The sequence below is a fragment of the Protopterus annectens genome, chromosome 3.part0, assembly GCF_019279795.1.
Source record: "Protopterus annectens isolate FY-2018-M chromosome 3.part0, PAN1.0, whole genome shotgun sequence".
NCBI lineage: Eukaryota > Metazoa > Chordata > Ceratodontiformes > Protopteridae > Protopterus > Protopterus annectens.
This window is the reverse complement of record NC_056731.1, coordinates 753,953,047-753,968,328: the sequence shown is the minus strand read 5'-3', so window position 1 is coordinate 753,968,328 and position 15,282 is coordinate 753,953,047. Positions and strand designations below refer to the sequence as shown.

Here is a 15,282-nt window from a genome sequence, read left to right as displayed (position 1 = left end):
AAGCTGCAACTATCAACAGGGATAAAAGCTTGACTTAACAAGTCAGTAATGTCAAATCTCATTAGTGAATGCCTGGGAGCACCATCATATGGGCAGGTGCGTTGTTGTAGGCAGGCATTCACATTAATTATAAGAAAGAAGGGCCACAGGTTAAATATAAATACTCTCATTGTTCACATCGATGGATGGAGGTCTCTCCAACTGGCAACAGAGCAAGCAGGCCCAAAACCAGAAGGAGAACTTGATTGTTGGAAGGTAAGCTAATTGTATGGTGATTTTCATTTGTAGTAAATCTAATTTCTGATCTATAGTTCACGTGGAATATTTCATAGGTTCATAGGTAGGTACTAAGCTATCAGTCCAAGGGCCTAAGTAAACCTAGCTACAAGGTTCCCTGGCTTAGGCCACCCAACAAAGTTATTTTCCTGTGCCCCTGTTGAACAGAGCCACCGAAGTGATGCCCGGGGTGCATTTCCTATTTCCCATCCACGTATCAAGATTTTTCTTGAAGAGTGCTAATGAGGAACTTGGCTTGACATAGATGGGCAGCTTGTTCTAGAGTATGGGAAGTCTCTGAGACAGGAATCTATCCCCCCAGCATGTCCTGTTTATTGTGGTGCCAAGGTTGAGGTCCCTTGAGCATGCAGCTTGAACTGATTGGGATTTCTTTAGATGTAGCTTGTCCAACAGTTCAGGGTTTGACATAGCTTTATATGCTAGGCAGAGGTCACCTCGGAGTAGGCGATATGCTACGGAGTAAAGCTGGGGTTTTTTGAGACAATCAGTGAAGGGCATCTGTTTGAGGCCAGTAATCCTCTTTGTGAGGTACTTTTTTGACCTTTCAGCTGCTGCAGGTGTCTTGTGAGGTACATTCCAAAAGGGGTGTTGTACTCTATAATGGGTCTAATGAGTGTTGAGTAGAGGGGAACAATTACCTCTTTTTTCCTAGATGAGAACCCTTTTGTGAAGTGGTGTGCAATGTAGAAGGATTTCCTGACTACTGTGGTGATGTGATTATCAAAGGAGAGACTATTGTCCACCTGGGTCCCCAGGTCTCTTGTCACACATTCGGCATTTAAGTAGACTGCCGTCTATGTGGTAGTTCATGGGTAAAGAGTTTTTACCAAAGGGGATGACAATGCATTTTTGGTATTGAGCTTGAGGCCATGGCTCTGATACCAGGCATCTGTCTAAGTGAGGCCCTTCTGTAGGATGTCCACATCATTTAGGGACTCAACTATGGCTCCTAGCTTGCAGTCATCTGTGAACTTCATTAGCCAAAGGACTTCTGTGTTAGCCTGTACTTCAGAGAAGTAGATACCAAACAGGAGAGGTCCCAGGACTGAACCCTGTGGTACTCCAGTTGTCACTGGTTTGAAGTCAGATTTGGAGTCTGCAACTTTTACAGTGTGGGTTCTGTCAGTGAGCCAATTGGCAACCAACTTGTGATGTAGGGATTTATACCTAGTTTAGTGAGTTTAGCTATAATTCCAGAATGGGGGATGGTATTGAAAGCCTTGGCAAGGTCAAGATAGGCTGTGTGAATCACCTTACCCTCGTCTACAGCTTTGGTGACTGCCTCAAAGAAGTTGATCAGGTTCAGGAGGCATGATCTACCTTTCACAAACCCGAATTGGGTGGGGTCCAGAGTTTGGAGGTTACCAATGTCTTTGTTTATGATTTCCATGATAATACATTCCACGGCCTTACAGACCAGGCTTGTCAGGCTAATAGGGTAATAGTTCCCGGGGTCAGTGGTGGCTCTCCCTTTGTGGAGAGGAATAACTGTTGCTGTGTGCCATTCAGTGGGCACAAAGCCTGATGTGAGACTATGACTGAACATGATGCTTAGGTGGGGAGCCAGTTTGTTCTGAAGTTCATGTAAAATGCAGTCTGGGATGTTGTCCGGTCTTATGGATGCTGTGTTTTTGGCTTTAGAGAGTGCAGCTTTTACCTGCATAGTTGTGATTACAGGGACTCTGCATTCTTCCTGTATAGATATGGGCCCTTTACGGGGTGAGAGGGGGGTAAAGTTATCACTGAACCTATCTGCCAGGACATTGGCAATATCAGTTGGTTCTGTAATTATCATGCCATTGTGCTGTAACTCAGAGCAGATCTGGGTGTTGCCATTGAGATTCTTGACATAGCTCTAGAATGCTTTGTGGTTGTCCCTAGAACCAGTGATGATTTTGTTTTCGTAGCTAGCTTTGGAGGATCTTATAAGGGATCTCAGCTTCTTACTGAGGCTGACCAGGGAACTCCTCCACTCATGGGATTTTGCTCTCTTTTGCAACAGTTTCTTCCTTCTGTTGTAGAGTTTGTTTATAGCAGGGGACCACCAGACTGGCTTTCTTTTTTTGGAGGATAGTGTCTTGGTTCTGTTTGGGATAGCACGACCCATGCACTCATGTAAGTGCTTATAGAGTGCATCTGTGTAGGATTCAGCAGTCGTAACTGTATTGTCTATCTGAATGGGTGTCATGAAGTTTGCCACTTCTGTCTTAAGAAGCATGAAGTTGGCTTTGTTGAAATTTTTTGCCATGATTTCCTTAATGGGGGGTGGGGTGGGATGTGGATATCTAGGCTGATTAGCTTATGGTTGGATCTGACCAATGAGGAGTTGACTTTAGGTGCGGAACATCGGTCACTCATGCTGGTAATGACTAGGTCTAGGATATTGTTGACCCTGGTGGGGGTGTGGATATGCTGATCTAGGGCACTGGAATTTATGAATTCCAGAAAGCGTTGAGTGAAGGAGTTGGTACATGAGTAGTTTTCCCAATTAATGGTGTGGTAGTTGAAATCACCCATTATTTGGGTGTTTGTTTGAACACTAATATGTTCCAGTATATCAAGGAAAGAGGAGTGGGAATCCTGGGGCTTGGTGGGGGATCTGTAGCTAGCTACAATTTGGATTGCAGTTTCATCCAGAGTTAGTTGCACTTGAATAACTTTGGATGCATTATGCTGAGCAACTAGCCTGGACGTGTGAATATCCTTAATGAATATGGACACACCTCTGCCTTTGGTGTTCCGGTCCAGGTTAGGTGGCCGAAAAGTGTGGTATGAGTTATAGCCTGGTAATGCAGGGGTGCTCTCTGGAGCCTTGAACCAGGTCGTCACTACACAGATATCAATGTTCTCCATTTTAAGGAGTGCCTCAATGGAGTGCATTTTGAGGTTTAGACTTCTAGCATTGAGTAGCATTACCCTTTGTTTTCACTTGCCTGCCCCTGTTATGGTTTTGAATTTGTCATTTGAACCTTACCTAAAAAAGGCACTATAGGGGCAGCAAGAGCCTTAGCCAGTATCTGGAATCCCACAGTTGACAGATGCAGGCCATCTCTGGCAAAGCATCGTGGTCTGTCGACCATGTCATCCCAGACAGACAGATACTGGATCCCCTTAGAATGACACCAGATGCTTAGCCAATTGTTGAAGTCAATCATTTTGTCCTTGTACTGTGGTATCATTCTGGGTGATGGCAGGATGCTACTCAGGGTTAGGGTCATACCTGCCTGGGCTACAAGATCGGAGAGCTCTTCCATGTCTCTTCATGTAGTCCAGGGAGGTATGTCTCAGGTCATTCACACCAACATCGACAATGATAGAGTCATATTTGTACTTGTTGTGGAGTGACCTGAGTGTGTGGGTTATGTGGCGGATCCTAGCACCTGACAGGCAGCTGACAGTAACCTTCTCCTTGTTTAGCCTTGTGAGTGGAACATCAGTGTGCCTGACTATAGAGTCACCTATGACTTGTGTGCTGGGTACATTATTTTGCCTTATGGGCTGTGGTTGAGTGGCACACTGTGGGCTATGTGTCATTTGGGTTGTGTTGGGGGGGTGATGGTTGCTTGTGGATCTGCTTTGGAGGTCTCTGTTGCTTGAGCAGATTATTACTGAGAGCCTCCGCGAATGTTTTTATGTTTCTATGTGTGGATTTTGGTGGTGTAGGTATAGTGGGACTATGTGATGAGTTTGGTGAGGTGCAAGTGTTTACCTTCTCCTCTTGACTGTCAAGTTCAGTCTTGGTTGGAGAGAGCTTTACCTACAGTTTGGCTAGATAAGTGCATCTCTCACAGGTTGTGGTGTTGGGTGGTAGGAGAAGAGGGCTGACTGTGTACATGAGGCAATTGCTACATTGCCCCAAGATGCCCAGATTCATCAGAAAGACAGGCGAGAACACTGGGAGCTGACCCTTGGACATGCCTGAATAAAAAAACTACTTTCCTCTAGACAAGTAAGGAAAGTGAGTATAAGAGTTGTTTTTTCTCTAAGCAAGTGAGGAAAATATGTACAAAAATTGTTTTCCTCTAGGTAAAGAGGAAGGTTGAGTGCTGTAGTAATTTATAGCTTATTTAGTGTTAACAACAAGTTCTGAACAAGTGCTGAGCACAAATAAGCAAATTCAAGTGCCAAAACTAAGAATCTGTACCTGGATCTTGTGGTAGATAGGCTACCTAGTGCTTACCACTCCCACTGATAAACTAGAAGGCTTCCCTCCAACACAGAAAGGTTGTGGGGGCTCCGAAGCTTACAAACAGTCCTGGATACAGCAAATCTGTATCTGGACTAGACTAGTTACAGGAAAGGTGGAAAACAAGTGCAAATGCATGCTTTTAAACTAGAAAGTTGAAAGAGATGGAAAAACTGCCCAAACGGCCAATAAACAACAATTTCTGGGCCAGAAACCACTCTTGTGGTAGATAGGCTACCTTGTGCTTACCACTCTCACTGCTAAGCTAGAAGGCTTCTCTCCAACACAGAAAGGCTTTGGGGGCTCAGAAGCTTACAAACAGTCCTGGTTACAGCAAATATGTATCTGGACTAGACTAGTTAAAGGAAAGGCAGGAAACAAGCTTAGAAATGTTTTTTTTTTTTTGGAAAGTGGAAGGGAAGAAAGAAGAAACAGAAGATAATTCAAAATTAAGGACCTAACTGGCTTGCCCTTCACAGGTTTATAAGGTAGAATGAGCTTGAGCTAGTGACACTAGACTGGAATAGAGCTGGGATAGAGCTGAACAGATGGGACTGGTTGGAGTGTCAGAAGCCAAAATATGATCTCAATGTACTTGGTTGAGTGAGCAAATGAGATATTCCTAGGAGGAGTGTTCAAACACAAATTTACAGGAGGGTGGGCAATTCCAAAAACCACCAAGATTAATACCAAAACAAGAACAGGGAGAGCGGGCAGGAAACTAATTGCAGAGACAGAGAGAGACCACAGTATTCTATAAAACAATTAAATAGAAACGTAAATAACTACAGAGAGACACAGACACAATATTCAATGAAACAATTAAATAGACAGAAAAATGAAATGCAGTACAATCTTTAACACTGCAAGTTTGTACTTAATTCTGCTAGTAATGCAGTTGATTGTAGGTATGTAGCAGAAGCCAAACAACTCAGGTATTCAGCAGTAATAAATTCAAAGATATGTGACTCACTTATAAATACAGAGAAACCCTCTAGGCTAAGAGTTTAACACTGAATATCAATGAAGTGAAACACAATAGCCCTCAGTAATTGCAGAGACAGAGAGAGAAACATTTATGAAACAAATAAATAGAAAAATAAATAACTACAGAGAGACACAGGCACAATACACAATGAAACAATTAAATAGAAAAATGAAATGCAGTACAATCTTTAACACTGCAAGTTTGTACTTAACTCAGCTAGTAATGCAGTTGATTGTAGATATGCAGCAGAAGCCAAACGACTCAGGTATTCAGCAGTAATTTGACATATTATTTTTACTCTACAATTTTACTTTTGTTCTTTTAAATTTGAAGTAACCTAGGCTTTTATCTGTACTATTTTAACTTCTGAGATAGCAATTTAAGTTAAGAAACACCCTTACTTTATAGTATTTGTAAAGCAAGGGGTTATAATGTATAGCTACATATACATGTATTTCACAGTCACATGTATTTAAGTTTGGATTTGTCTGTTCAGCCGCTCCTTTCTAAGGTTTTGGCTTTTTTTGTAATTTGTTTACTGATACAGAATCACTGATGTAAGTGACCATGGTTGTACATCACTAAAGCATTTTAAGGTTGACATAAGTGAAGGGTTTGGTAGCACTGACAAGGCCCTCACAGCTAGTGTCAAACATTAGGCAGCTATGTCCCAGATCTGGCTCTGGTTCACCTCTGTTTTCTCCTCCATTTCCTGCTCTTTTCTTCCTTTTGTTGTTCACTGCTTTGCTTTCTTTTCCCTGTTACAAGTGCCTGCTACAAGTGCTGCTTGTTTGGTTAACCTGTGTGACCTCATCCTTTGACCTTTTCCACATATGGTGAAGCATGGTAACAAAAGTAACATACTTCATTATTTTCTTTTTTATTTTATTTTAATTTGAAGCTACTACTTAAAAATAAAGCAATTCCCATAGGTTTGGCTTTGCAGAGGTAGTTATTCCATATTTCCTTATCAGCTCCTTGTAATCACAAAAAACAAATTCACTTCACTACAATCTGATCCCTACCAGAGTGAGTGGCAAAGGTTTTCCAACCCTGTTACTTGAGACCTGCACAAGTGTGCAGGCCTTAACATAACAAAGTGCCTACTAGCCCTATTGGTTTTCATTCATGAGAATTCCTCAGTTTTTAAACTTTCTAAGAAGCAGTAGCAATATTTTCATTAATTTATAGTAGAATAAATAGCCTTCTTAATCCATTTATAATAGAGAGAATAGCATTCCTAATTTAGAAATTAATTATCTGTGCTCTTGCTCCATATGAGGTTTCAGCCAGACAGACACAAAGTTGCTAGGGAGGAACAGACTAATATTAGATTTCAGATCACATCTGGAGTGAATTGACAGACCTACCCCATTTTCTTGCCGTTAGACATAATAAAAGAAAGAATATTGGTCTGATTTATTTAATGCTTACATAAAGAGGTCTTTAAATTAGCTGCTCCACCTCAGCTGCACTAAATGTTTTTTTTTTTTCTCATCAGGGGCACTTCATTTGACAACAAATTAATACACCTCTGTCAGACCATTGCAGGCATGCTATGTTCTCATCTCTCTCTCTCTCTTTCTCCAGTGACTGCTTTGCCATGCAATGCCTTGACCCTCCTCCAGAATCTCCATTGACTGCATAGACACACTTCGCAAATCAACAGACTTCACAATTTGATTATATAATTATTGATTTCACTTTTCCTGTCCCTTCCATCAGAGAGGTGTTAGGGTAGGGTGACATGGTGTGTAAAGTGTAAAGCACAGGACAGTTATACATGATCATTGATGAATATTTTTTCAGCAGTTGCAGTATATGTCCTAGACTTCAAGTTGAACTATTGACATCACTAACTGTATTTCACTTTCTTCATAATCAGAGATCTTAAGCAGGCACAGACAATATCTTTGTTTTTGTTTTGGTTTGTCTGTGTGTAAAATTAAAAGGCAGTTAAGCTATTATTTGCAGCAGACGGGGTTGTATCCATGGACACTGAAGTGAAACTATAGTGAGGTAAAGTACAAACTAGCATGCAACTTTTCAAAATGAAATGTCAGACATTGAAACCATTTTGAAAAAAATCTGCTTTCAACAAGAAGAAATCTAAAATCAGAAAACTGAAAAATGAACCAGAACATATTCGTCACTCAGCAGTGGTGGACTAATATGTGTGTGTGTGTGTGTGTGTGTGTGTGTGTGTGTGTGTGTGTGTGTGTGTGTGTGTGTGTGTGTGCCTGTGTGCCTGTGTGCGTGCGTGTGTGTGTGTGTGTGTGTGTGTGTGTGTGTGTGTGTGTGTGTGTGTGTGTGTGTGTGTGTGTGTGTGTGTGTGTGTAGTGGGGGGTTGGAGAGAAGTGACATGAATCTTTTTGAAATAAAGAACTGGACCAGGAAAGCAACTAAGATACCAAGATTGTTTTCTGCTGTGAGAGACTAACTTTTTGTGAGGCGTTTGCATTTGGCAAGATACACATCTCCAGATCCTGCAGACTTTGATTTACTGTAGAGGTACGGTTTGGAGTAAGTCCCTTCCAGTTGTATAGGGTTGTCCGTGTAAAGGAAACTAATGAACACTCAAGACTTGTGCACAGAGTTATGGATTCTTGTGGTTACAAAAACATTTCCTCTCATCATTTTAAGGAAATTGTAATAATCTAAAAAAATGAAAACAACTGGTGCTGATATATTGCTGCCTGGTTTAAAAAATTATTGCCACATTTCCTAAGGATCTTAAGGACATTTTCAGAAAAGCATTATAAATGGCAAGGGAAATACTATATACCTCCTTTCTTTTTGGGTAGAGGTGCTGTTGATTTAAAAGAAAATTAGTCTTACAGAGTGGCTATACATGTAAAATCAGTTTATGTGAGACTGCAAGGTCATAACTGTTTCAGCAGAATGGCACTTTTAAGGCCAGCAGAATCTATAAAAATTTCTTTTTAGTTGAAGCATAGACTAACGTCATGATAGGCCATCTACTCAACTTGTGATAGTGTTCATTGATGTGTAATTGCTTCCACTTGTTTGTTAGTAAGTTGGTACTTTACAAATAAAAGCATCTCTCAAAGTTCTGTACAGGTAATAAGAGAACTGCCTAGTAGAAAAAGCCATTGAGGTTGAAATCAATGCTTACTGCACAGGGTTACCAGATGAATACTGCATTTCTTAGTCTTTGTAGTAAAAGCTGGATGAGTATATGAGGATTGAGTCATTTCATATTGTTTTTGACAGATTAACTGATACTGTAATTTCTCAACTGGCAACAATATAAAATAAAAGCCATTACCTTTTTATAAAGCATAAAACAATTTTACTGCAAATTGCATATTTTTATTCTACTTTTAGCACATAAATGTCTTTCTGTATGTTTTACATTATAAAGAGAAGTTTATGGCCAAAAGTAAAATATTCAGTAGACTTTTATTACATGCTGTCATGAACTAAGAATGCATGTAACCATGTCTTATAGGGCACATTGCTTTTTATATGCCCGATGAAGTAACTGAAAAAAGTAACAGTCGCTAGGTGTTATGTTTGTTCATTCCATCTCTGAGTCTTCTCGAGTCACTATATGTGGTATACTTCACCTTCACTGGTTAGTAAAGTTGCCAGATTAAAAAACAATGTCTGTTTTTTATCACAGCCATTGATCGCATACTGTTCTGATTCGTACCAATTTCTGTTTCTAGAAAGAAAGTGTTTAGCAGTATAACGCCACTCTGCTATCCTGACATGACATGTCAATCTTGAAACTTATGTGTTGCTAGAGATATTTCATTGTGCTAAAATTGTATTTTGTCTTTAGAAATCCTGACTTCTATTAAATGGTTGGAAGAGAATCATCACCAGGTTCCACAAAGTAGACTTTCCCCAGGATGCAATAAACTCTGTGTAGGCTTTGCACAAAGCCTACACAGAGTTTACATGTATTAATATATTAATGAATATTAATTACGCATGGCATGTCCAAGCTAGGTTTCGTGGCTGGCAATAGTATTGCTGGAAAGGAAACTGGGTAAGTGGACACGGATATCAATTCTGTGCAAAGCACAGCAACTAAGGTCTATGGATTTGCATGGAATGCCCCAATGATCACCAGGGCTTCACAAATAGCTGCGAATCTGGTAGTACTAGACCAACATAGTGAGGGGACAAATAACCAGAAATAAGAACATATTTGACACAGTTGCCATATACAAATGTGTTAGAATGAAATACTCTCAACCTCTTAGAGCAAAGCCATAAATAATAGGGGAACCAAGGCCCAAAAATAGGGACAGGTTTTTAATATTGCTCTTGCAAACTTACAAAGTTGATTATAATATAATAATAGATTGTACTGTTGACTGCACTTTCTGGAGAGCATGAAGTTTGAAACTGAAATGTCTGTCATCAGTTGCTGACTTCAGTCTGCAATGATATGCCAGTGATTTGGCAGAAAAACAAAATGTTATGAGGAAAAGATCAAAAATATGAGACAAAAAAACTGGATATTCTGCACAAATCAGGACAGTTGAGAGGTATGAACCAAAATGTATGTAATATTGATGCACATCAGTCCTGATATCATCCCAGTGATATGGCAGAACGCCAGAAATTTGATAAGGAACACATCTGGGCATCCTGGGAATAGCTGGACAGTAGAGAGGTTTGAATGTGAAGTATATAGTCCAAACAAAGTACAGGACAGTGTACCTACAGTGCAGAGTATCGTGATCTCTCATTCCTGGCATTGTGTACTGAAGCTGCGTAAATGATCTGTAATGGGACATGTATTGCCATGTACAATGAACACTCAGGGGAAGTGTGTGAATTGAGTAGGGACACACACATGAAATATAGGAATGACACAAGGAAAGAGGACAGGTGAAACTACCCACTGTACAGCAGAGGAGGGCATGTCAATGGAGGATGGTTGCAGCATTCCTCTCAAATGTACAGATTTTCGCAGAATGTCCAGATTTTTGTCTCATATTTTTGGTGTGTTCTTCCTAAAACCTATACCTTTCTGGCAAATAGCTAATGATTTAAGTCATTAAATAATGACAAACATTTGAGCTTAAGACTCCGCATCCTTCATAAAATTCATGCTAATGCAAAGCCTACTATACTATCAACTTTTTAAGTTTGTAAGAGAAATATTTAAGAATCTGTCCCTATTTGTCCCCCCATCATTTTAGGCTTTGTCCAGATTTTTTGCTTTAAAAGGATGAGAGGTATGGGCTGCAGTAGCAACACCGGTCACATATCTATGTAGTACAGTAAGGACGCACAATGAAAATGTGTTTTATGTGACTGCCACACAAGGTGACATAACAATGGGGGAAGATGTCTGTGTGAGAAAAGCATCCTTACATGAATATTGCAGATGGCATCTATTAGGGATCTGACATAGAATTGGGGTAGGGTGCAAACTGTGAAGCTTTGAGAATTGATATGCTTGAACAGGAGTGTATTTTCAGCAGAGGTGTCCAGCAAGGTGGGCGCAGGTAAACGCTCATCGAAAACATTACAAGAACCAGCCACGATCATGAGTAATATCAGAATATAACACCAGTAATCCTATGCCTCTGACATAACATATGTGATTTACAGTGATAAGAGGTGAGTCTGCACACACACACTTGAATGACTATTATGATGCATCCATACTCTACGAGGATAACCATGCATGCTGTCTTGGCACTGTAACATCTGCTGGTGGTGTTAGGAGGGACTCTGCTAGACCTGTATGCAACAGTATGGGCAATACAGGCTAGCTGCCTTGTGTCCATGGTATATATATATATATATATATATATATATATATATATATATAGCACAAACCACACTGTCATGAATGTTATACATGCCATTAATGTTGTCAAACACCTATGTATGTAGTGTGTGTGCATCAGCAGGACAGGTAGCACACATGCATGGTATAACTTGATTGGTGTTCCGCACTAACAGACAGTCATGTATATTCCACAGAAAGCATACCTAGGTATAGCCAATAAGCTGTGTGACAGCTCACTCTGACAAAGGTTGTGTAATTCAGTAACACATCATTGGAAGAGGTGCCTGGAGGTAGATGAAGAAGGATGCATTGTACACACTTACTGGTGTGATGAAAGCTGGGAACCATGAAGGCATTATGGCCTATGATGTGGATGTCCTTCACATACCCAGTACATGTGTTACATTCAAGGGAGTAGTTAGCACTGTGACCACATGCTGGTGGATGTACCATTTACCATCTATACCAGAACATGGGTCACATACATTTCGGTCTGATTATAGTGTGTGAGGTCCACATTGTACTTGGGTGGTTCATTTGTTTCCTCAATTAACAAATCCCCCCCCCATGTGTCTTTCAAATGCTGGTGTCATCATGCCTCTGGCAGCATTGTTTGATATGTGTTGCTACTGTCTGCATTATACCAGTTCCACAGATGGAGTCAATGATTGCCCCTATTTTGTAGTCCTTCAGGCAGCTGTGTAGTCACAGCATGTGTATGTCATCTGTGATTTCTATCATGTAACTAATAGGCAGGAAAGGGCCTGACAGACAGCCCTGATGTATGGACCAGATCACTGGAATTGAGATATAGGCCACATCATACATTTCAACATAGTGAGATGCCACATATGTGGTACACTGCTCTACCCATTTGGTGATATAGCTCTTTATGGCCACATATGACAGTGTTGAGTGAATACCACAGTGTGAATTTGTATCAAATGCCTTCACCTGGTAAAGTTCCACAAGACTAGAAATATATATTTAAACCACCCTGCCTTTCCCAAACCTTGTCACATCAACTTCTGGTAGTTTTTAGGATCCCCCAAAGTTAAGTCCTTTACTGTACTGTTTAAATACCCACAAGATTACAAAGTTCTATTTCTAAATATATCCTACAATTTCTTTCCTCTCTGGGATAGCTTACCAAACCCTGGGCTAAGTCCCAAAAGATCCGACTATTTTTTTCTGGTTTTCCTTCTCCTTTGCTCTACTTTTCGTCTTACTTCTCTAGCCCCTATCCTCCTCCCACTAGTTATCCCCACCTTCTTTCTATCTCTTCTAGGTTCTGCCCCTCCCACCGTCCACCCAGTTCCCACCCTGACATCCATATAGAGACCCTAGTAAGCACGGCACCATTTTTAAATTACCTTCCCCAGCCTATCTGATGATCCATCTAGCTGCTGGCTTGCTCGCAGGCGACTACCTCCTCCTACTGCACGCTGGAATTTTGTAAGTGTGAATAAGTCTGTCACTCGCTATTTGCTTTAAGTGTGCTACCTTAGTCCCTGTTTTCCTTATTGTACCCTGTGAAAGAAGCAGAGTTTCATGCACTAGCGGTAGCAATTTTATGTCTGTATTGTTAACTGTACTATAGCTAAATTGCAGACTATTATCTAGGAGTTGCTCCTTGTAGATGTGTTTAGTGCCTTAATTACGCTGAATTACACTGTAGTCACAAAGTTAAACTGTGTATGTGGTTCACATTATTCTAGGATTGTTAACTGTATTTTAGCTAAATTGCAGAAAATAGTCTCTGAGTTGCTCCTTGTAGATGTGTTTAGCCCCTTAATGTATGCTGTTTTATATTGTAGCCACAGGGTTAAACTGTGTATGTGGTTCGCATTATTTTAGTTATTTAAGGTAATGAATAATGCTCAGTAACTTGTTGCCTGATGTAATGCACTGTGGTTTGTAACCTCATTTGGCGACTGTGCACCCATATTGTTTAGATAATTATGTTTATTCTCAATGTAAAGGTCACTGCTCTATAGGCATTTACTGCAAGTTTGATTTCTACCATCTTGGCTGTTGTACACGTGCTCTACCTAGTTTCCAGCTACTCTTCCCTGTCCTGCTCTCCATCTCCACTGCACCCCTTCTCACAGCCTCCCTTCCATCTCTTGTGCTATACTATTGCTCTCTCTCTCTGTAGAACCAGCATTAGCTGTCTCCATTTTACTTTTCATTTCTTTCAATTAGCTACTAACCTTCTCACTTTCCAGTGTTGTAGATAAACATTGTAACCTATTTATTTAATCATTTTAATCTTTCCATTACAGCTCACCCTCTGTTTTTGTGTGTATGCTATTCCTCTCCTGTTGCTGCCACCTGCCCTGCGGACCACCCTATCTTTGAAGCTACAACAGTATTTTTGGAGCACAGTACCATCTCGTAACACTTTACAGCACCTCCCCTAAGGATTGCTGCATGTATGTAGTTCTCTTGCTGCTATTTTTCTCTTTGTAAAACAATTTTTGGTGACATAATGTCCCAGAATACGGCTCTGCCTCATGTCTGCCAGCAGCCTGCCACCGTCTAAAATCCATATTTCCCCCCGCTTGCCTTCACTCCCTTGCCCGATTCTCTTTTACCTGGAGAAATATTTTGAAGTAATTTCTCACTAAGGCCACTAGGTGGCAGTACTATACTTACTAATTTTTCCCTTACTGCATATTCTTAGCACGCCGAACAGTTCTAATTCCCTTTCTGTTAAGTTTGACCATGCAGTGTTAGATCTGCTTCCCAGTGGATTTCAGTTTATGTCTGCATCACACACCTACTGAAAACAAACATTTATGCCTAACATAATATCTGAATTGGTTTTCATATCCCACAAATAGTTTAACTAGAAATATATATTTAAACCTTCCTGCCTTTCCCAAACCATGTCACATCAACTTCTGGCAGTTTTTAGTATCCCCCAAAGTTAAGTTCTTTACTGTACTGTTTAAATACCCACGAGGTTACAAAGTTCTATTTCAAAATATATCCTACAATTTCTCTCCTCTCTGTGATAGCTTACCAGACCCTGGGCTTAGTCCCAAAACATCTGACTGATTATTTTTTTTCTGGTTTTCCTTCTCCTTTGCTCTACCTGCTCCATTCGCCCTACGGGCTCACTCCACTCCCCTACCCTACCCCCATATCCCACTCACCCTACCTCCATATCCCACTCACCCCCAGGGCTCTTAACATTATAGCACAATAACCCAAGCAACTTTTACATCCACCAATAGCCCTCTCCACCTTATTACATAATTAACAGTTCTGCCCAGACTTTACTACTATAATCCCTTCCTCTCTGATAACTGCTCCACTCATTTAACCTCCACATTTCCTCTCACAACCATCTCCTTGCTTATAGGACAATACTTGCCCCTTGCTATGCATAAACCAGGCATTCCTAAATATCTTCACCTACTTTCCTCTTTTATAATCCTAAACACTCTTCTTGTTTCATACACCCTCACTCTCTATGAGAACAGAAACTTAACTGAATCTCAGCTAATACCAAAGCAAACTACTCCTCACTCTGTATATGCCCCACAAACACATAGCAGCATAACATCTTCATCTTCCTATCTCATACCTCAATTCCATAGAACTATACATATCAGGTATTTCTAAAACAAAAAACTTTACCCAATTTCTTCCAAACTCTCCAAATACTTACACAGTCAACAGCAGCTTCTATTCCTATACAGCGACATTCATCCTAACCCAGGCCCACACAACTACTTTCCTAGTATCCCTCCACTATATCAAGCTAATTCTGTAAATCCTACCACCACACCCAGCTTTCTCCCAATAGCCCACCTTAATATTCGCAGCCAAAACAATAAAATTACCCAACTACATGCCCTGCTAGATCTACATTCCTTTGATATCTTATGCCTAACTGAAACCTGGCTTAAATCAGGAACTAAGGATAATGATATAATCCCACCTGGGTATAACATCCTCAGACTTGACTGTCTAATAAAAAAGGGTGGTGAAATAGCAATACTCTACAAAACTGAATTA

At 40.5% G+C, this 15,282-nt stretch overlaps 1 protein-coding gene across 1 annotated transcript in view; it reads right to left on the bottom strand.

Annotated features, from left to right (window-relative positions):
• LOC122796926 (collagen alpha-6(VI) chain-like) overlaps positions 1-15,282 on the bottom strand; it is a 1,619,258-nt gene that overhangs the window by 1,478,464 nt on the left and 125,512 nt on the right. The window lies entirely within an intron of this gene.